Here is a 23,930-nt window from a genome sequence, read left to right on the forward strand (position 1 = left end):
CTGTCATTTACTTTCTGGGCTGTGACTAATGCCCAATTTCAGAGCTGTGACTCCCCTTGTATCTGTGTTCAACTTCAAAGGAATCTGGAGGCAAGTAAAAGGCTCTCCTCAGACATGAATCATGGCACTCCCTGTCTCTCTCCTTTACAAGTAAATACCAATTCTTTCAAAGACAGGTCTATGAAGGTCATGGATAATCTGGAAGACCAAAGAAGTCAGGAGTGAACCAGTATTATCCATATTGCTGAATTATCCATAAGAAAAGCCACCAGCAAGCACATTAGAGATGGTGCAGTCCAACCCTTTCAATTCATGTGGGAGGAGATAGGCTCTGCGTTACTCACTGCTCTGTCTACATTGTGTACCTAGTTCGATTCTCTCTAGAGATAGAATTAGAAATCAATTATCCCAAAGCAGTCCAATCCATATCCATTATCCATTCAGGTCGATGTCCTTATTCTATCAGGATCACAGGTATCTTGGGTCTAACAATATGAAACACCATTTAAGGAAAGTTGTCTTGTGAAGTATGAATATGCAAACCCACACAGGCCCACGTTGGATGGGTTAAGATTCTCTGTGACTCTTTCACATCCAGTAATCTCCCTGTGTCTAATAAAGAGTTCACTGTAAGATTTTTAGGAAACGTCAAGTATCTAGGGTCAGTTTACCTCCTGGAGGGCTGTCACTCTGCGTCAAGGTCCACTGCTACTTAATGACAGTTGCTGCAGGGTCAGTACTCAGAAATTCCAAGAAAAAAAACTTCTCTCTCTCTCTCTTTTCAATCTAGATTATCTAGATTGCTTTCATTTTTCTACCCATCCATCTTGGTATCTGGTCTTGTTTCACTATTTTTTTTTCTCTTCTGATGGAGCTCACTGCTATGTACCACATCCATAAATATTCTCCCCTTTATTTATCCAATGATAGCCTATTACATCAGCCAACATCTGTCCTTGGCTCTGTTGAGAATAGACTTGAATGTCAAGTGTCTTGCCTGTGTTAGATGTTCTGAAGGTGGCAGAAGAAATCTGGTGACTTTTCATACTACTTCCAATGCCCCAAACCTTGAGCACCCTTGACCAATACATGCTCCTTCATTGTAAATTCAGATTTGTCACTTTCCAACTATAAGTATATGTAAAACATACCATAAGGTGTGAAATCTTTTGTTTTATTGGGAAGCTGTAATGTAATGACTATAGCTAACATTTATTAAGAGCTTGCTATATGACTGGTACCATGAAGTAAGAGCTTTTTATCTCATTTGAACTCCTTATATGTAGGTAATCTTATCTCATTTACAAAAGAGGAAACCAGAGAACAAAGAATTTGTGTAACTTACCCATTCACACTACTCATAAATGGTGCAGCTGAAATTTTAATTCCAAAACTGTACTTCATAAGCATTATGCTATACTCTGATAGTTGTGGCAAAATGAAACAAAATAACAAACCCAAATGTGCTAGTAATATGTGGATTTGAAGTTCAGCTCCATCATTAGGTTAGTGACCCTGAATGGGTCAACATTTCTAAGTGGGTTTAGCTATTGGTTCATTTTTTTTTCAATAGAAATATAGTTGCATATTGGAGAATGTTTCTCTCCATTTACTTTGCACTTTATAATCCTCCATTTGGAAATAACTGGGTTTTGCTCTGCATGAAGGAAAACAGAAATAACCTGCTAGTTCTTCTGGCATTACTTTCCAACTACTTAAGATCATGGAGAACTCTGAGCATGTAGAAATAAGCCATGAGACTTGAAGCAGGAGAAGGGAGAAGGGTTTCTCAGAAATATGATAGGTCGATAGATGACAAAACAAGCAAGCAAGCAAGCAAGAGGTGGGTATATAATGATTCCTCCAGTTAGGGCAAAGAGTGATAACTTTCACCCTCATAGGGGTAGGGCTCAGAGTACTACTATGGTAGTGCTCCAGGGAGGCTGGGAGAGCCCAGGAAGGAATGGTCCTTGGGGCATAAAGTCATAAAGAGATGGGACCAGATCTACAGAGGTTCTGAGGCTTCCAAAAGATTCCCAAAGAGCTGCTCACCCAGTGGGCCATGCTGACAGGGACAGTGGACATTTCAATAGTACTTTCATGGACAAATAACCAATGACCTGAGGACCCACTATGAGGGGACAGGGACTATGGACTCCCCTCTGGGAGGGCAGGTGAGAGGAAATCTGCAAGAAGGACTAAAAGGGACTTTCCTGCCAGCCCATAATGATGGAGTTTGGAATTAAAAACTCAGTTATGTATATACAATAAGTTATTCATTACAGATATGTTTTAAATCCCTAACATGTGTCTGACACTAGGAACTTAGAGCTAACATAAGTGTGTAATAAAATATAGGAAATTATCCATGATGACCAAGTATGCATTTATGTCTTGGCATTTAAAGTAATTAATTTTTTGTTTAAATATTTTCATTACCTCCTTGATGCCAAAGCTATATAGTAACCATAAAATTAAGGAAAAACAACTCTAGGACACAACACTCGTGGCGTTTATGGATTAAGTCTTGACCTACTTCCCCTGGTGTGATAACTCTTGGGTATTGGGGACCACAGGCAGTGACAGCAAGCAAACGGACAGCAGAAGAGACAAAGATAGCGCATCTCCTTAGTAGAGGCTGTATCGTTACCAGTAGATGATGTGTTCTTCAAAGATACTGATGTCTGTTCGTGCTATGCAAGGTCTCCTGTCTGACACTGTAAATGTAGATTTTCTGGGCCCAATTCCTGGAGTTCATGGAGGAATTGTGTCATAGGGTGAGGATACAGGTATCACAGGCCATGGGCCTCCAAACATAGCCTCGTATTGATTCCACCGAACTTACCTCCAGTGGGTGGGCATCACTTGTGTCTTACTCTTCATTTCACCAATACCCCTGATATTTCTCTGCTAAGTAAAAATCACTGCATGGGCTCATTCTTATTCATGGACCTCTAAGTGAAATTTAACGTATTTAAAAATAGGGAGCTAAAATATGGAGCACCTGGGTGGCTCAGTCAGTTAAGCATCTGCCTTCACCTCAGGTCATGATCTCAGGTCCTGGGATCGAGCCTCACATAGGACTCCCTGCTCAGCGGGGAGCCCGTTTCTCCCTCTCCCTCTGCCTGCCGCTCCTCCTGCTTGTGCTCTCTCTCTGTCAAATAAATAAATAAATAAAATCTTTAAAAAATAAAAATAAGGAGTTAAAATAATACTGATGAATCCAAGATCAGTGAACTAGAGCTAAGACGATGGCAACTGAGAAAGTAACACCCATGTGTTCATGATTCAGATAATAATAATAAAAGGAATTGCATTCCTACCGCGGGTTCCATACTTCTCATGGTACGCTTGCCTGATGGGTAGGACGGGCATTACTTATCATGCAACTACTGCTTCCCCTAAGTTTGTAAGCAACACATTCTTTTGGCAAGTGACATCTTACTCTGTGGTTCTGTATGGCAGGAGAGAGCAGAACTGCTTTGCTGAAGTAGGGGCCTGGATCCCAGGCCCCACATTTCATCCCATTCTACTCCTCCTCAGCGGTCCCCAGTGGGCTGCCCTGGACCGTTTGGGGCTCTTTGAGCACCCCAACTATGACACTAGGCTCTGTGCTCATTGGGGGAGGAGACCATGTGTACCCATCTTTGTCTCTCCAGCAAGAAGTGAGCTGTGATTGAGTCAGGGGCAAACCTAGATGTCCTGACTCCTGGGCCAAGGCTTGTCTGCATTTCATCATGTCAAGGATTTTATGGATTTACGAAGCAGAATGTTAACAGGTTTAATCAAAAACCCAGTATAACTGAAAATCTGAGAGTTATTTTCTAGTTATTTCCAAAATTTCCTAAGCATTCTGCAGGAAAATATATTTACCACAGCTAATAAGACTCTGTCTCTCCACTATCATTACATTTCTTCAGAGCATTTCCAATAAGAACACTCCAAATTATCCCCCCTCAGCTAGTTCATCTGTTCAGTCAATAAGCAACATTTTATTGCTTTTATGAATTAAGCCCACTTTGCATCCAACCATTTTGCAAACATCTGTAGCAGGAGCAGGCTAGGGAGCTTTTGAAAAATCAATCAGAAGGGAACAGCTTTCACTTCATGAGTTTTTTTTAATTTTAATAAAGTATTTACACATGTTTGCTCTGCCTGAAATGGAAACAGGATGGAGGCCATGGCAGCATTGCAGAGTGAGGACTCCTGAGCTGCGGGTGGTGGGGCCCCTCTTCTAGGTCTCCCCAGGCAAGAAGGGACCCGCAAGGTCGAGCAAGGCTCACCCAGCATTAGGTGGGGGCATTGCCTCACTGAACCTAGTTGATTGGTTGAGGACACCCATTCCCCCAGCCCCCACTTCTGACCTTTCTGAGTTTTATATGTGAATGGGAAAAAAGGGGACATTTTTGGTGATAACACAGTATCTAGATCTGGTCTTTATAAATGAAACAGCAAAATTACCCATGCAGGGGTGAGTTCTGTATGTTACTCAATGTTGATTTCAAAAATCTCTGTGGATGTATAGCAGGGAGAGAGGAAGACGATGTCAGTGACAGATTTTAGACTGAAATCTAAAGGTCAAGACTGTGGACCCACCCAGCATTTTCTAGAAGGAATTCTGGGGTCATCTTGGATACATTAGTTGCTTTTAGAAAATCTCGAGAGCATTGAGTTTTAGTCTTCTTCCTTTATTGTGCTGCCTTTGTAACCCTCCAGAATCTTTTAGTGTGTGATGTGTTTCTTGTGCTGCATTTTTTTTTAAGTAGGCTCCACCCCCAGTGCAGAGCGCAACACGGGGCTTGAACCCACCGCCCTAAGATCAAGACCTGAGCTGAGATCAAGAGGATGCTCAACCGACTGAGCCACCCAGGGTCCCCGCTTGTGTGGTGTTTTAGAAGACATTTCTTCAGTGCTTGCCTCCTCCCTGTCCCTAATCTGCTACCATGCATGGATTATTGCATTCTGTGTGTTTAGGCTCCAGAATGTTACTGTGGTTCAACACGGTGCAAAGGGGAAGGGAAGGAGGCAGCTGGGGACAAGAACAAGGGCATACTGAACAACATCTTAAGATTTTTTATTTATTTATTTGAGACAGAGAGAATGAGAGACAGAGAGCATGAGAGGGAGGAGGGTCAGAGGGAGAAGCAGACTCCCCGCCGAGCAGGGAGCCCGATGCGGGACTCGATCCCGGGACTCCAGGATCATGACCTGAGCCGAAGGCAGTCGCTTAACCAACTGAGACACCCAGGCGCCCTGAACAACATCTTTTAGCCCAGCCTCCCTCCCCTCCCACCTCATGCAGGGGGGATCTGGGCTAAAAGAAGCCTGAGCATCAGCTCTCCACTCTGCACTCATTCTGTTAATGGGGAGGAACAGACATACCAGTCCTTTCTGGTACAAGTGTGAGCCGAGTGCATCTCCAGTTGCTGGCGACCGAGGGTACCCACAGGGGCAGAGGGGCAGTTATCTTGTAGTTGGCCAGGGATGGCTTGGGAGGCAACACCCTGGAGCAGAAATGGAGAGGGAGTTTAATTTTTTTTATCCAGAGGCAGTTTTTAGAAAAGTCTGTGGCTGCCACCTGGCAGTTTGGAAGCAGCTGTGACTTAAGAAAGCACCCTTTGCTCAGGAGACTGTTCTTGCACGGAAGCCAAGTTTAACATGTGCTTATTCCCCCTTAGCCATTTCTGAATTATTGACTAAAAGGATTTAAGCCGAGAAGCATGTTTCCCCACTCCCCAAAGTCAGCCCTTCGAGCAAATACACTTTCAAGTTACTTTTTAAAAGCTGTAATCCACTTGGCATTGAAATGAAGAATTCATAAGAACACCAGACACATTTCTTCGTTATTGAATGCTGAGGTTTATCACCAAAGTTTTGATGAATATTTACCTATAGTTTCATTCTTACAGGCATGAGAATACTGGTATATTTACCAGGAATGCATATCTGCCTGTTTTCACATACTTAATGACAAATAAGTGGCTCCCACAAACACAGTGTTTAGACCTATTATCTTCTTTTTTTTTAAATGTAATACAGTTACCTCGACAGATAAAAAGATGATTTTTTGTAGGATGAGAGTGCTCAAGAACCTTGGCCTCAGCTCCTCTTGCATCACTGGCCTGACTTAATGTTTCCTGGTTTCCAGTTCTGCTCTAAAAAAGGGCAAACATGAGGAAAACTGTATACTTTAAATGTCTTACAATTTTATATGTCAATTATACCTCCGTAGAGCTGCAGTAAAAAGCCTGTTTTTGATGGACTCTCTGCAGCTTTTTAGAAACATTGCCGGTTTAGATGGCAGTCCTTTGATTCCCTCCCTCCCATCCCCATGGCCGCTGCCCCAAAGCTGGTCCCTGAATGCACAAATCACAGAAGGCCAGTCCGGTGTCCACTGTTCACTGCAAACGTCAGATGAATCTCAGGTGAGGTCCTGAGCGCCACCTCCGTCTTCTGCCTTCCCCCCCGTCAATGGTTGCTTCTGGTTACTTTCAGTTGACTCCACTTGGGACGTCTGTGATGTGTTTGAGGTCAGTGACTAGGATTCTTCCTGCATTGTTCTTGATCCTCCTGGACCTGTGCCTGTTACATAAGCCAGACTTCTTTATTTTTCACTTGGGCTGTTTGAAGGGATGTTTCTGATTCATCTTGGCATCACCAGCCCAATGGAATCACAAAGGTCCTTGTGAGGGAGGGAGGGAGGAGGGGAGGGGGGAGAGGTCAGAGGGGAGATGAGATGAGGGAAGCAAGCTTGCAGCAAAGCCATGTGTGAGGACACTTGCCGCGTGTCTGTTGCACAGATGAGTTACAGACTGTGTCCCGCAGAGAGTGAGGCTCCTCTATTCACCCTCCATTCACTCACTCCCCAGGATGTGTTAAGCGTCGGTTGGGTGCAGGAATCCTATTCCCTGGCTACCATCTCCCAACATCTCCCTCTTTCCTGAACACCTTATTCATTGTTCTGCTACTCCCTCCTCCTTGACCCACTTTCTTCGCTTGGCTCCTGGGGCTCCATCTTTCCCCACTGTCTGTCTCTCATGGACAGTGACTCCTCATTCTTCTTGGCAGCATCCTGACTCTTGGCAAATGCTAGAGTGCTCAGGGCTCAGTCCTTGACCCTATTCTTTTCCCTGTTATTCTCTCCCTTCATGGTCTCATGCAGTCACATGGCTTTAATCATTACCTGTGTAGGAATGACCTCCGAATTAATATCTGCCACTTGGATTTCTCCCGTAATCCCCACATTTGCACATTCAGTTGCCTACCCAATATCACGTCTTCTGTGGGTTAAATTCTCTCTCTCCAGAGCAATAGGTTGAAATCCTAAGCCCAATACCTGTGAATATGACCTTACCTGAAACTAGGGTCTTTGCAGATGTGGTCGAGTTAAGAGGAGGTCACCTTGGGTTAGGGTGGGCCCTGCTCCAGTCTTACTGGGTCCTTATGGGAAGAGGAGAGGGGACACAGACACGTGGGAAGATGCCGTGTGAAGACGCAGGCAGACATGGGGGTGGTCCAGCTGCAGGTCCAGGAATGCCAAGCATTGCTGGCAGCCACACAAACCTGGGAAGAGGGAAGGAAGGATCACCCCCTATGGCCTTTGGAGGGAGCATGGTCTCCTGACACCTGGAGCTCGGACTGAAGCTTCCAGAAATGTGACACAACAAGTTTCTGAAGTTTGAAACCTCCAAGCCTGTGGTACGTTGCTGGAGCAGTCCTAGGAAACGAACACAGTGTCCAAAACCAAAACTCTTCATTCCTTCCCCCTGAAACCCGCTCTCTGTTTTGTCTTCATTTTATGGGTAATGATAACCCCATTCTTCCTGTTCCTCCGGCCAAAATTCTTGGAGTAGTCACCTCGTTGTTCATCTGGATTATTGTGGTAATTTTCCCTCAGTCTTATTTTTATCAACAATTTATTCGCCAATAGCCCGGTCTTTGCACGGCTGGCTCCCTCACCTGTTCAGGTCTTTGCGTAACCTCCACCTTCCCGCTGGTGATTCCTAGCTCTGAGCCTGCACTCCCTCTCCCCTCGTCTGCTTGTTTCCCTGTGGCAACTGTCGTAAACAAACATTGCCTTATTTCATCTATTCATGTGTTACTTCTCTGCCTCCCTGCACGAGAACAAAAGCTCTATGCAGACAGGGATTTGCCTCTGTTTCTTGGCTGTACCTCAGTCCCCAGATCGATGGCTGGTATCCAAGGGCGCTGCAGGCATCTGCTACTGGGACCGATGGATGGCTTTGGCCACCGTTCAGATGTGGTAGTGTACCTGTTACTTGCTTTCCTCTTGATTTGTCTTCATCCTCTTCCCAGGCTGGTCAGCCTGGCATGGAAGAAAGCACTCGTTAACAAATTGGATCCCAAGCTCTTTTCACCTGCACAGAGTCTCGGCTGCGAGACCAGTGGCAGGAGATGGGGATGCACAGTTCGCAGATGGAAACCACCCGCCGCTGCAGAACTTCACTTTGGAGGGAGGTGAAGGCGCCATCCAGGCTCTGCCTCTCGTATGTCTTGCTTGGAGCAGCCAAAGCCACTCCTTGGGGAGCCAAATACACTAAAAAGAACAAAGAGAATGAAATTGTTTTTCAGCAAGAAGCATGGGAGATACTGAGTTATATATGAAACCGTGAGGTCCTTCCCTGACCACTGAGGGTCGTCTAAATGTGTGGGCTCCAGCATATTAATCAGGCCCAACCCAAATTCTATTTCCTTCTCAATCTGACATTTTTCAAGTGTATCTGCTTTTCACTGGGGCTCCAGTCTCATTGACACTGTCTTGCATGCTTTCTTACCTTCCACCTGTGTCAGTCAGGAACCTGACCTCTTCCAGTAGAAGATTCTGGAAAGCAGCATGACATCTTAATTTCTCATTGTATTCCTTATCTACTAAGTTTTCAGCCGTGGAACTCAGCAGTGCCTATTTAATTAAATGTTATTTCTGTCACCATTGAGTTGTGTTCTCAAGGTAATTCAAATTATAAAAAAAAAAAAAAAAAACCTGCCAGGTGAGTCTGTAATTTATGATATCTCCTCCTCTGTGAAGCCCTCCCTGTGTACCTTAAAGTATAATGTGAGAGTGCAGCAAGCAGGCCAAGATCTGTGGAGAATCTACCCCGAGCGTGTGAGAGCTTCATTGTGTCACCTCCTCGATGCTCCTACTGATATGGCAGACAGGTATCATTGTCCCCAAGCCTCTTATGAGGAAACCCTGGTGTCCACAGAATAAATACCAGCTGACACTCTCAAAGCTTCAGGGGGCAGAGGTAGGCTGCCTGGCACAAAGCCCTCTTCTTTCTGTGCCTAGGTATAGAAAGTGAAATTTCAGAGAAAGGTGCAAAAAGAGATGACACCTATGTTCTTTTGTCCCATAATGCCATCCTGCTTCTGTCCTGAGGAAACACCCTGCACGTAAAACAGACACACTTCCAGGGCTCCTGGGCCCCGCGCTCCCCTCCCCCTCCTGTTTCTGATTCCTCTTGCCCAGGGGCATGTCTGCAGCCCAGACGGACAAGTTGGGCACGATGCACACCTGAGTGTGTTCGAAACGATGCCATTCTGTAAAGAAAGTCGGTTTCCCACTTGGTACGGAGAAAGCTGTTTCATGCAGGGGCTGCGATATGATTCTGTCAGACGGAGCAGCAAACAGCATTCACAGTCTCTTCTCCCCTGTCAAGACAATGAGCAACTGTAACCCAATCACCAGGAAAGCCCCACTCCTGAGCACAGGCCTGCCAGTTTAAGACTGGGGGTGGGGGGGCTAGAAATATAGCAGATGAAAGCCGCCAGATTTGTGCTGAGAATCATCAACTACGTGGACGAACAAAACGAGGATTCCAAGGGGAGGGCTGGCTTTAAGGGAGGGTGCAGACGTAAATGCTGGTCAGAGGAACTGTGCTGAACTCATAGCCTGTGTGCGCAATCAAGCCAAGAAAAGCACAGAAAACAGTTTTAATCACAGATAAAAACTGGCTTTCTATTTTTGCACCTCTGGGGACTTGCTGAACCATTCAAGACTGGAGTCAACAAACTGAAGTAAGGGCCTGTATTCTGAGAGTATTAGAAAAAAAAAAAAAGTATGCCATTTTGTAGGCCAGAGAACAGGCGTGATAGACCCAAAGTGGACCACTTGGTTGTCCAAAGCCCATTGTGTTTTCTCTGTTCTGTTTCCAGCCTCCCCTGTGGCTTCTTAATGGACTGTAATAGTCATTTACCTTCTATTCCTCTACAATTAGAAATAAATAACACTTGACCCAATGTGACTTTGGGCCAAGATTCCTTTCTGAGTATTTGGACAGCTTTGCTTTCCTAGAATGGGCATCCAATACAGTTTATAAAAAATAAAACCTGAAAACAAAATCTCTGATTTTCTTCACCATCTTTCTGAAATTCAATACATAGTCATGAAAGCTAGTCAGTGGGTAAATTGCTGTCCTTTGTGTGGTTCTGCTCATAGTCCTGTATACTTTAATAATGACTATAACATGGCTCTGTCAGGCCCTTTTGAAGGGGAATTCATTGCTAATTCATGATGCAGCTAGACTTACAACTTTCCTCTGCTTAATTAAAGCTTTCTGTGAGAGGAACACTCATTCAAGGGAAAACAGTGATGGAAGGGTTTTCGAGTCTGGTCTTGACCATCACAGCTCTGGGCGACTCTTGCTATAGACTGCAGGGGTGTTGGGTTTGGAAGCTCACATCTACATTTCAAAGAAGTTCTCATCTTCACCAGTGTTTCCAAGATATGCAAAACCAATTGTAGTGTTGAAATAATGGTAAGACACCCTTCCCTAATTCCCTACCAGCCAAATGAGAAATGGTCACAAGTGCAGGGTGAACGGGAGAAGTCAAGCAGTATTGCTATGCACCCCTTCTGCTGGCTTTCCTCTTTCTGTCAAGGGACAGTATGGACATTGGTTTCAGTAGCTCTAGAGTTCACGTCCTTCTGTTTGTGGTGAATGAGCTCAAACCAGGAATAAGCCACTCTCCTGATAAATACAGCTCAGGCAAGGGCATTGGTCTAGCCGCAAAGCAAAGATGGTGCCTTTTTTTGTTGTTGTTGTTTGGTTTGGTTTGGTTTATGGTGAGTCCCATCCTGAAAAGGTGAAACAAACATGGACAACTTGGCAGTAAAGAAAAAGGAAAGATCAAGAGATAATTTTGTTGCCCATGGGTAGGATTCCAGAACTTGTTGACTTCTCTCTTGTTCTTTCCTTTTTCTCTACTGCCAGGTTTTTGCTCCAGAGTCATGGTTTCAATGGCTTTAGTCGTTTTAGTGTAAATGTTATTTCCACCATCCTGGCAAATGTTCACCCTGCCAAGAGCCTCATTCCAGAGTGTTGGCTGGTGCTCTGATGCTGGCCCCTTACCCCGGGGCCGGTGGAAGACGCTGTGATCCTCGGCCTCTCATTCTTTACTTGACCCAGCTGTAGACAGAGTGCTAGGGAGCATGCCAGTTTGAACAGACGCCCCAAGCCCTTCCTTTATGTGGTCTCCTCCATACTCACACTCACGCCCTGTTAGAAGCTAGTGCTGTATGTTCGGGTCACTGTGGATTGCCCCCAAGCTTTCGCGGGGACACTTGCCCTCTGGCAGACGGGGTGTGGGCAGGGGATGCCGCTGCCCTCAGCCTCTCTTTCAACCCGTCTGAACCCAGGAATGAAGACAACGCTCTAGAGCAATGATTTTCGCCCTTCGTGCACATTAGACTCATGTGAGTATCTCAAAATAAAACAAAAACAAAAACGATGTCTGGGTCACACTGCACCAACAAAACTAGAATCTCTCATTTGCCACAAGCAGGAGCCCCTTCCCTCCCCACTGTGCACATAGGCCAGATAATCCTGTGTTTCGGAAGCTGAGTGATTGTGCTTGTGGATGGGGACACATCAGGATAAAGAAGGACTCCGAGTTTTTAGATCACCTGTGGGACATCCTAGGGCAACTATCCGTTCAGATTATTACGTGAGAGAGAAGGATCTTCTCTTTTGTTTTCATCACCTCGATGTCCTTTCTGGTAAAAGGGATAATCCGGAATTGATGAATATAACCTCTCACTGCCTGATCTTCATAACATGCAAGCGACTCTGCTGGGATTACCAGCACACGTGCCTAATTTCCCTTCTAGATCATCAACTCTTTGCAAAAAGGAACCATGACTTACTCATCCTTAGCTTCATTCATTCAATGAACACGTACTGGGTGCAAACGAGGTGCTTCCTCCAGCCAGGAACTGGAAAGATTAAAGTCTCTGGCTGCAAGAAGTTAATATTCTAGTGGGGGAGACATACAACAGACACACACACACACACAGAGATAGTTATGAATGCTCTAAAGAAAAAATAAGTGAAGGTGTTTGAATAATAAGGAGTTTTTTGGGGGGGAGGTTTTTGTGTGCTGGTATAGTGGCCTGTCTGAACAAGCACTCAGTATATTCTGTGGAGTTACTGAATCTGGTTTGCCCCAGAATGCCTAGCTATTCAGAACTGAAAGAGAGGTCATAGTCCACACGATCTCACTCAGTGTGGCTCTCCTCCTGGTGTGGGCCTGGGCTGCTCTTCGGCTCCCCTGTACCTGCTTCTGCTGTCTCTTCCCTGGAAGCCCTTCTAAGTTGTTACGGCTTGTTTATTGAGAACTGGAAAACAGGATAATCAAGTTTATGCAGGTGGTAGGAAAATGAGGAGTTGCTGGGACCTGAGGGTAATTAGATGATTTGGGGACCTTCTCTGTGAGAGACAGACGGCATCTGAATTTTGGGGTTTTGTGAGTCAGAGGTGGGGGGGGGGCTTGTTCCAGATGCAGGCAATGGGGTGCATTGTTTGTGGGGAATCCCAACACAATAATAAAACAAATTATAAGTCAGACTGATTTTTATTATCACCATGCACCAGACATTTCAATAATGTCACTGATAAAAATCTCCTCCGTGTGGACTTCCCCCACCTCCTTCCCTCGTGGGTAGAGCACGGGTAGGCCTCAGGGCTCAGCCGTGGGGTCAGAGCCCACTCTGCTTTAAACAGAAGGAACTGGGCTCTTCCCAAATTGAGGGAAAAGCTAGAGAAGATGGCTGTAGGCTGAGGATGACCTTCGGAAGGACCTGCCTGTCGGCCCCACGGTCGAGGATGTGGGGGAATTGGGAGATGTCACTAGTCATCTGGATTCAAGGAAGATTTGCTGAGCTTCAGCCCAGCAGACGGGAAGCTGCTCCCACTTGACCCCTCTCAGCACCCATGGAGCTCCGGCCGGGACGCTAGTGTCAAATACTGCAGCAGGAAGCCCCAACTCTTTTTTTTTTTTCTTTTTGAGAGTGAGAGTGGAAGTGGAGGGGAGGGGAGAGGCAGAGGCAGAGGGAGAGAGAGAATCTTAATCAGGCTCCATGCCTAGTGCAGAGCCTGACACGGGGCTTGATCTCATGACCCTGGAGATCATGACCTGAGCCGGAATCAAGAGTTGGACGCTTAACAGACTGAACCAGCCAGCTGCCCCAGAAAGCCCCAACTCTTGATGACTTCTCTTGCCAGGGACAAGAGAGCCACAGTCAGATGGTTTCCTCCTCACCTTGCCCTTCTAACCACTTCCTGCCCATATTCACCTTATTCCTACAGCCTTGACTGTGTCCAGAACCCTGGCTACCAGGAAGTCTTGGACATGTGGTTTCCATCTCTGTAATTCTGAAATACGGGAGGATACAGAGCAGGTGATTGGGAAGGACACCAAATGCGGATCAAGTGCTCCAGGATTTGACCCTGCTGGCCGCTCCGTGCTGTGATATCTTTTTCTACCCACATTTAGATGGCCACACAATCCTTATATCACCAACAGTGTGACCCACTGAACATAGCACTCAAGTTCAAATGAACTTACTTCTCTCCAAAAGGGGAGACCCACATTTCTATCAGTCACTGTATCCATCCTTGTGACATGGTATATTTCCAATATTACCTTGATGTCTTATAACCTGAAGGCTGAGCAGTGTAACCATCATAAAATGCCTTATAAAAAACAATATGGGAGGGTGCCTGGGTGGCGCAGTTGTTTAAGCATCCGACTCTTGGTTTCGGCTCAGGTCATGATCTCGTGGGTCATGGGATCGAGCCCCGCATCGTCCCCACGCTCAGTGGGGAGGCTGCTTGAGATTCTCTCCCTCTCCTTCACCCGCCCACAACTTGGCACGCACGTATACTTTCTCTGTAAGATAAATAAATAAATGTTAAAAAAATATGGAAAAGAAGTTGAGGAAAGCAGAAGTGTTTAGTAATTACACGTATGTGCGTGACAAAACCAAGAAGAACTTAGGAGTGGCTAGTAAATTTCCTTTATCTGCAGCTCCTCATAAGGCCATACCTGACGTTTTGGACATCCTCTCGTCCCAGTCCATTCTGGTTCTGTGGCCCTACCTGGTCAGGGTTTGTATACATGGTCAGGTGAGGGCACATCATCCTCCCTTGCAGGCTAAGCCCTTGGTGGTCCTGCCTAGTACAACCTGCTAGAATCGTCTCTTAATTTTTATAGCTGGACATGGAGTTCCTGGAGGAGCCCCAGAGAATCTCCTGGATTTCAAACTCACTCCTGCCTGCCGGCATTCCATAGCAGCCAGCTGCTCCCCCTTAGCAATCAGCATCATCTCCCCAGCTCAGCACAGTGGTCCTCCCTTCGGCCGGTTAATCCCAAGGCCTAGTAAACCTGCTTCCAGTCAAGATGTAACCTTCATGGACACTTTCACATGCTGGGTGAGAAGAACTCTAACCCGCAGAACTGAAAGTCATGGAGACGATCGGCGGAAGTTTTGTGAGTGGACGAATCATTAGTTGAATTAGCGACAGTGTGAATTTCATTTAACCCCTGAGTGTCCAGACCCGTTTATTCTGACCGTACAGAACATATATTGTCAATTCCTGCTTCGAAGCGTATCGCTCCTTTAGCAAGCATCCCCTCAACACCAGCTTTTGCAATAACTACATCTTCCATCGGCCTTTGTGGCTTTCTCGGAGGACGGCTGGTTCTGCTGAGTTAAAAATCATAGCTCCAGTCCTGGGGTCGCGACGGCAAACTGGCTTTACCACCACCCCCGAAACAGACTCCCAGCCCCTGCGACGCTGGGACTGACCCTTGAAACAACCCGCGGGCAATGCCCCACAACCCTTTAGCCTTCCAGCCACGCACAGCAGCCGCCAACTGGGAGAAAGTAATTCACAGCCGGCGTCCCAGGGTCAGGGAGTCATGGACATAAAGTTCTTAGCTTTCTAGCCTTTGCACAACAGAGACGTGTACCAGGCAGTGGTTGGGATGAAAGCCGTCCGTCCATTCACCACAAAATTCAAGGAACTCCCAATAAAGTAAATGGATGATTGTCCTATGTGCCCCACACGGGATGTCACTGCAGCCGTGGGCAAGCTATGTTGCGTGTGTGGCAACAGATGAATGACATATGTTCTAATAGTGATTGGATTCTGATCACTTCTCTTTGAGTCTGGTTTTGTCTGCGTTTTGTAGATTACGACAAATACCCAGAGAGCTGAGTTAATTTATTCAGGAGTATGCTGCCAGGATTTGAACCTGGCTACCTGCAGATACTTTTCAGCATTTATTTGAGGAATATAAAGAGGTTTTTTTTTTTTCATTCTCAATACTGAAACAGAATATGGCAGCCCCTTCCCTCCTGTATTTCATTGTGTGGGTTGTGCCCTGCACAAATCCGAAAAGCACTGTCACATAAACATAATTGAGTGACACACAGTTTTGAGCATATAGAATATAAAGCCTCCTTCTTTGTAAGTGGCATTTTCCCTTAGGCTTTATAGTAATTACCATGCCCTAAAAATTAAAGAACTGGGGCTTTTGCACATAGAAACATACTGGCTAATTACCTCAGGCACATTCATTTGGGTCACAGGAAATGGGTTCTCTCATGGGAGCACATTTTTTCCCCTCATAATCTAAAGAATCTGTCTGAAGTTAGGATCAGAGTAACAATGAATGCTATTTTCTTGGAATATTCTTGGGGGCAAAGAGTTGACGTTTTATATTCAATTGTGTATGTGTTTGTATATGCAGTGAGGAATTCTGAATATTTTTCTCTCAAAATCTTAGTGGAAAGAAAACCATAAAATGAAAGACGAAATGCCGTCATTCCAGTGTGGTTACACTCAGGTGGCATTATTCTCCACTTCCCTTTCTTCCCCTGGAGCCTTTCAGAGATGGAAGATTTCCTCAGACAGCATGTTCTCAGCATAGGTTGGGAAGACAAATAAACAAAAAGTGCCTAGGATTTTAGAGAAGAAGGATTTTAAACTGTCTTTTTTGGTTTGGGTAAAAAAAAAAAAATCCACAGGAACAGCTGTTTCCATTTTCTTTGAAAATATAAAGGTAGAGGGACCCCTGGGTGGCTCAGTCCTTTAAGCGTCTGACTCTTGATTTCGGCTCAGGTCATGACCTCAGGGTAGTGAGATCGAGCCCCACCTCATGTTCTGCGCTGGGTGTGGAGCCTGCTTAAGGTTTTCCCTCTCCCTTTCCCCCTGCCTCTCACAGCTAACCCTCTGCCTCTCTAAAAAAACAAAACAAAACAAATATATATATATACATATATGTATATAATATATTATATATATGTATGTATTATATATAATATAATAATAATATAATATATAATTATATATATGTATATAAAGGGAGAAACACCTGTCATATATATATTTTTTAAGATTTTATTTATTTATTTGACAGAGAGAGAGACAACAAGCAAGGGGAACAGCAGAAGGAGAGGGAGAAGCAGGCTTCCTAAGGAGCAGGGAGTCCGATGCGGGGTTTGATCCCAGGACCCGGGGATCATGACCTGAGCCGAAGGCACAGTCTCGGGTTTCAATCTGGAGAAACAGTCCTTGTGTCCCCCTAGCAGATATTCTTTCTTTGGGTGAAAACTATTCAATGCAGACCAGAATCAGGGTGATGGGCATAAAACATTTTGAGATGAAAGCCCCACCAAGCCCTGTCTAATCTGCCCAGGAGGAGACATATCAAATGAAGAGGAAAACCCTATTGCCTGGAGAAAACTGTGTGACAGGAGAACACACAGTACAGAGTGGTCAGGGCTATGGAATGAGCTAGAACAGGGTTCCGTGTGAGCAGATGTGAGCTCTTAGAGTAAATCTGTCTGTGTGAAAAGGGTGGCCGTATTCCAGGAGCTAGACTAGGTCTTGACGTTTGAGAAAGAATGGACAGAGCAGGAGAAAACCATGGGCTAGAGTGGGGAGAGACCATGTGTTGTGACTGGTTTCAGACAGGATGATGCAGATAATCATGTTTATGAGTAAGACGGATGAGGGATTGAGTCCTGGCTCTGACCCTTATCAGCTGCATGGCCCTGGGGAACTTACTTTAAACTTAGTCTTTGTGTATATGCTTCATTCATTAAAAAAAAACAAAAAACAGTAGTCCTGACTTTACATGATGTTATGAACAGTAGTGACATAATGCATGTAGAGAACTTGTGACTGTGTTTGGCACAGTTGAAAGTCCAATTAGTGTTAATATTAGTGATGATAATTGCTGTCACGATAACACCACAGCACAATGCAATCTGCCCAGGAAAAGGAGCGTTGCGAGTCTGAGTTGCTGTCTTGGAGAGTTTTGTGAACGATGAGAGATCTGCCATGGTCAGCAGTGTGATTTTTTTTTCTTTAAAGATTTTATTTCTTTATTTGACAGAGAGACACAGCGAGAGAGGGAACACAAACGGGGGAGTAGGAGAGGGAGAAGCAGGCTCCCCGCGGAGCAGGGAGCCCGATGCGGGGCTCGATCCCAGGACCCTGGGATCATGACCTGAGCCGAAGGCAGATGCTTAACGACTGAGCCACCCAGGCACCCCAGCAGTGTGATTTAGGCGGGAAGGAGTAAGAACTGAGTAGATATGGAAGTATGTAGACAAGACGCAAGTCAGCCACTTTGCAGGGATAGGGAATTTATGAATGGGAATCCGGGGGAGGGGGAGGACCTTAGTAGTTTAGCTGTATTATGTTGGACTTTGGCTCTAAGTTGTTTGGACTTCTTCTGTAAGTCTTGAGGAAATCAATGGAAGGCATTGAAAAAACCATCAGGGAAAAAGGGACAAATATATCTGTGGAATTTATGGGGCTGGTACTATCGGTGTTCTTTCCTCCACTTAAAAAATTGATGTTGATATAGGTCTTTTGCAACTTATAGGTCTTTTGCAACTAATATTCCAAACATGTGACAGCTCAGTCTAAGATGTCACAAATGTGGGCAGACTAGGAGCAGGAAGGCAGGCTCAGACTTTCACAAGTGACCCAGTCATGACTGGAAATTAGATTAGTGCTCATCAGCAAGTACAAAAAGAGCATCTTGTATTTTGTGTACAGCTTACCTTGAAAGTCCCTCACGGCTTCTGCAAACAGGGGCACTTACAGAACTTGGGCTCTTGCTGAACTTGAAATCGGGGACACTAGCAGACCCACTGGATGGGGAAAGCTTGAGCAGCAGGAGATGTGGGGCAGAGATGAGGAATCAGTTCTCAACCAGAAACTGGCCTTCACACTTGCGCAGTATCTCCACTGACCTCTTCTGATTTAGGGAGTCAATTCTAGGGGCTGACTCTAGCTGGGTTGTCCAGTGGGGGTGCTTGTGGGAAATCAGGCGGGAAGAAGAGAGATGTTTCATACTTACCCCTGACCTCCTGCAGCCGCCCAGATGGTGTGGGCTGGCCAAACGCCCCTGCTAAGTGCCACAGCAATTTCCACCCAGCCTTTTGGGTTTTAGAATCCATTCCTACCGGTTGCCCCTTCAAGTTTAGGGATACAAACAATTCCCACTATTGCTGGTTCTGGGCTATCACACTTTTCCTTGTGGATTCCCTAGACCATCCTCACAAATTTGTAAATAATCATGATTGACACCTCTTCAAATGACCCAGACTGAGAGGGCCAGGAGTTTCCAGGCAGGACCCTGACTGATCCACTGGGCAGACAAGAGGGGCCATTACCGATGCGGAGGTGGGGGTGAGCAGGGAAGGGATTACATGATGTCAGTGGCATTTTCGGTCAATGATAATATGAAATCCTAGCAAAATTACTGAGACCCATCTTTTATCATCTTCTGAATCTCCTATAGGATGGACCTATTTTCCATTGACTCTTCTCTAGACCTATTTTACTTAATAGATTTCCTTTTAGGAAGAATGCAAGTGTTGTCTGGAAGACATATTTGATAAGCCATAGGGCTTGACCAGTGAGTCACCAAGAATGTGGTCAAGAAAGAAACGTTGCTGTACTGGGAAGGGGTCAGTGAGAAGTGAGAGGCAACAGAGAAGGGTCAAGCGAGAGCGTGGAAGGCAGCGCAGCTAAGCATTACTCCTCTCTAGGATCCCCAGATGTTAGGAGGGGCCTGACAGAGACCCTGAATACAGGAAGTGTGGGCAAGGACTTGAGGACTTTTTGTCTCCCAGGCTTTGAAAATGGGGTTTGGAGGCCAGTTTAACTAAATCATCAAGGAGCCATGGGCCCCAGGTGCCAGGTTCCAGCTTTTATTATCAATAAGTGCTGAGTGACAGGACGCTTCTTCCATACAAGGAAGAACTCAGCATTTGCTTCAGACTTGACCGTAGTCTGTTTAGAAGGAGCACTGATGCCAGAGCCAGCAGCTGGTTTTGGCTACGAGGAGAGGTTGGGGGAGAGCCTGGGTTTAGAACACGCTATTGTTCAAAGAAACGCGAGGTAAGAGTGGGCAAATGCTTGGATTCTGCAACATTTTAAATAGAAATTTAAGAAGAAACCCAAGGGCACCTTTTTTTTTCTTGGCTTCTTGTTTGCAGGGAAAAAATTGGTCATGTGATTTTAGGAGGATTAATGCTAACTTTCATTTATTTATGCATGCAATGATTCTTCAGAGAATGGAGAAGAAAAGTTGTAATTTTTCCTCCTTATTGGACAGATCAGGAAGGAAGATGGAAACTGTAGAGGGCTGGCCAAAGGTCACATGGAGATGTGTTAGACTCGGGATGGTCTGAGTCCCACACGGTTCTCCCTTCACTGCATGCGCTGCCTCCTGCTTGGGACTTCCTTTCTTCAAGAGAAACTAAAAGGCAAGATGGTAGAGAAGAGAAACACTTTGGAGCCAACACAGTGATAAGCAAAGAGCGTGAATTTGGGGATAACATTGACTTGGACCAGAGTTTCTGCTTGACCATATAGACTTCTCCAAGTCTGTGTTTCCTCATCTGTAAGATGGGGGAATAGTATCTACCATGTAAGGTTATAGTCAAGATTAGGGAAATAATATGGGTGAGGTGTTCTGTGGAATACAGGTGGTGAGGAGCAACTCTATTTCCCTGTGAGGCCATGTAAAATGGAGTGCTGTGACTTCATGTGGGGTTTGTTCCAGGCACTCGCTGTGATTAGATATCTAGTTAGAGGCTCCTGCTATCACATTAATCATATGTGTCCTTGTAGCTGATCAGATGAGAAGGACTGCAGACTTCAGCATTTCTGTGGGGTTCCGAGAACATTTGGTCTTGGTTGGATAATGCTCATCGTACTTCATAATTTTTAAAAAATCATGTTGCAGGGGACACATCTATCAAAGAAATTGTCACTCGTGGGTTTCAAGAAGCATCCTAGAGTAATGAAGGCTGAAATTTTCAGATTAAGGGGAGCTTTGAGAGAATATAGGAGAAGCAAGATGAGATGTTCCGAAACTCATTGTTTCCCCACTTATGCCAGAAACTAGGTATTTATTTTATCTTCCCCTTATATTCCCACCTGTGCACATCTTATGTTTCCAAGAATCTCGGGGTTGAAGAGGCCACGAGGGAGTGACACTACCATGGCCACCTGCTTCCCATCCACTCCAAGAAACGCGGACCACGGTCATGTCCACGATTTACGACTTCGGGGCTGTTTGCCGTGGATGCTCTGATTTCGTGGAGGAGCAGCACCTGTAGCTCGTGCTGTCAGCTTCTTCAAACACTACCCCATTTTCTCTGAATCTCTTTCCTGCAAAGGCCAACTTGCTTACAAATACCCATTTTGTAGACAGAAACATGCTTCCTTTTAAACAACTGCCTTCTTCAAAGGCAGATTTTTTACTTTTTCTCATCCGATCTTTTTATCTGTTCTGCCCCGAGTGCCTCACGCTTGGCACACGTCGGCCTGCTGGCTACGAATTATTCTACTGTCCTACCCATTCTCTGAACACAGACAATGTCTGCTCGTGGCTTGCAGACGTCTTCTTCCATGTTGGAAGCCATCTGTGTGCTGCCTCTGATCGTTTTGACTTGTTCTTCTTCTCTTTCTAGATTGTCTCCTACGTGGGGTGCATTTCCAATGGGGTCTTTTGCCCTGAATGAGAGGTTACAGAGAGTGAGGGAAAGGATGGAAGGATGGGCTCAGCTCACGTGGGACCCTGTGTTAGCTGGGCGCTGACCTGCTGTGTCCCTGGAGGAAATTCGCTGTACTTCTCTGTCCCACTTTTCTTTTTTTTTTCTTTTTAAGATTTTATTTATTTATTTGACAGAGAGAGACACAGCCAGAGAGGGAACACAAGCGGGGGAGTGGGAGAGGGAGAAGCAGGCTTCCCGCTGAGCAGGGAGCCCGATGCTGGACTTGATCCCAGGACCCTGGGATCATAGCCTGAGCCGAAGGCAGACGCTTAACGACTGAGCCACCCGGGCGCCCCATTCTCTGTCCCACTTTTCATCCCTGCAAGGATGAATTGTTGAAGACGTGTTCATTCCTCCACGTTTTGTGTCTACTTTGCTCTGCAGTTGCTCACTTTTAGAATTTTTCCACTTCCTGCACATCTGCTTTGACATGTAAAGGCCACAACTTACTCACATACACATAAGGAATTCACCCAATGGAGTTAAGCTGACCAGTGACTTCATGGCCCTGCTATGTCTTGGCACTGTTCAAATATCCGGATCCGTGCCAGCTTCTCACGGAGAACTGTGCACCCTACTCCAGTGTAGGGCATGACCTGCGATCTCTGTACTGCTCTGGGCTCTGTGTACTTGACGGCATTAACAGCCTTGTCTCACACCTGCTTCACACTTGAGCTTCGTGGTTTCACCTTATCAGGTAGAAGTTGAGTTGCTTCTCTCTCCCTCCTCCACCCTCCCCATTTATTGGTTAACTTTTAAAATTTCTTCCTCTAATCTTAATAAAAATATATTGCTTAAGGATACAGATGGTTCATATAGAACTATTTGTAGATACAAGAATGCACATGGGTTAGTACACGCATACTTTTTCTTGCTCTATCAGTGAAGATGGTCTTAAGCAATGATGCGGAGGGAGCAACAAGCACATCTGGTGACCAGATCTTGTTTTCTAACACCATTCTCCAATGAGAGGACCCCGAGCTCCTTGAGAAATTGTCTGGTTCTAGGGCTGGGACAGAAAATATTCAAGATGAGCCTGGAGAATTTTGTAATCCCAGAAAATAAGAAAGGGCTGATAGAAAGTAAAATGAAAGAAAACCCCCTCAGTGACAGGGGTGTATAGAAGGGACACAGAAGCCAAATGAAAGAGCTCATAATGACTACAGCTAGAAAACTTTGAGTCACAAAAAGACATAAATTAGTGTTGTTTTATAAACCAAAGCATGCAATATATATTCAGGAGTTTTTACTTACATAACTAAAAAATTGAATTAATAAATAAACGAGAGCGAAAAGACCAATCTCCCATGCAGAAGAATTCCAAATAATTTATGTAGGGATTTCACCCTCAAGGGGATGGAGCATAGCCCCTCACTCCTTAAGTGTGGGCTGCACAGAATGACTTCCTTCCAAAGGGGAGAGTTTGGAGGGAAAATGACGAATTCAGCAGAGGAGAAACGACAGCTACTACTTCAGCCACGTGATCCAGGTCAACATCAGCAGTGACAAGTCATGGTGATAGCATCTACCCTTTATATAATGTGATGAAAATATGATTTTCCTCCCCAAAGCACAGAATCCCTGTCAAATAAGGAAAAAAATCAGAAAATTCCCAGTTAAGGGACATTCTTTAAAATACTCGACTAACAACCCTCAAACCTGTTGAAGTTATTAAACCAAGAAACGTGTGAGAAACCATCACAGCCAAAAAGACCCGAAGGAGGAATTACAGCTAAATGCCATGTGATATCCTACCTGGGATCCTGGAACATAAAACCAACATTAGTAAAAACTAAGAAAATCTGAATAAACTATGGACTTCAGTTAACAATAATGTGTCAATATCCAAGACAATTTATTAATTAACAAATACGCCATGCTAACGTAAGATGTTAATAAGAGGGAAGCTGGCTGAGGAATATATGGGAACTCCCTGCACTTACTTCATAATGTTCTGTAGATCGAATGCTATGCTAAAAATTTTTAATAAAAAAACATTTCTTGAATCCATAGGCTTTACTATAAATACTGTGGATACAACCATGAATGAAAGAGAGAAAGTGCTGGTCTCATAGAGCATATAGATTTCCTCGATTTACTTTCTACTACTCATTAAATTTGGATCTTGGCTCCCATTAAACTTCCGTGAATAGTATTGTCATACAGTATCGCTCTGTGTCATTCAGAAACTTTTTCAGATATCAGACTGCGGTCCTCACTCTAACATTGGAGACTGGTGCGAACATGGAAGCTAAATGAAAATGTCTTAGGGGAATCCCTCAACAGTTGATACAAATACTGTGCTTGCTACTCTTAGTGAAATGATGTTGTGACTGTATCCAACACAAAATTCTACTAAATGGTGCTTTCTCAATATTAGGTCCTTAAGAAAGATGCCTGCTGATACTTGGCAGCATCACGAAGAGGGACATAGAGAACCAACACTAAAAAGCAAGTGCAATTGTCTGAAGCCTCTTGGTGCATGAAAACAAATTGCCCCTGCTTCCACGTCCTTCTGTCTGCTGCACATTGAGATGCCCAA

This window comes from Neomonachus schauinslandi, chromosome 10 (genome assembly GCF_002201575.2).
Source record: "Neomonachus schauinslandi chromosome 10, ASM220157v2, whole genome shotgun sequence".
Classification (NCBI taxonomy): Eukaryota; Metazoa; Chordata; class Mammalia; order Carnivora; family Phocidae; genus Neomonachus; species Neomonachus schauinslandi.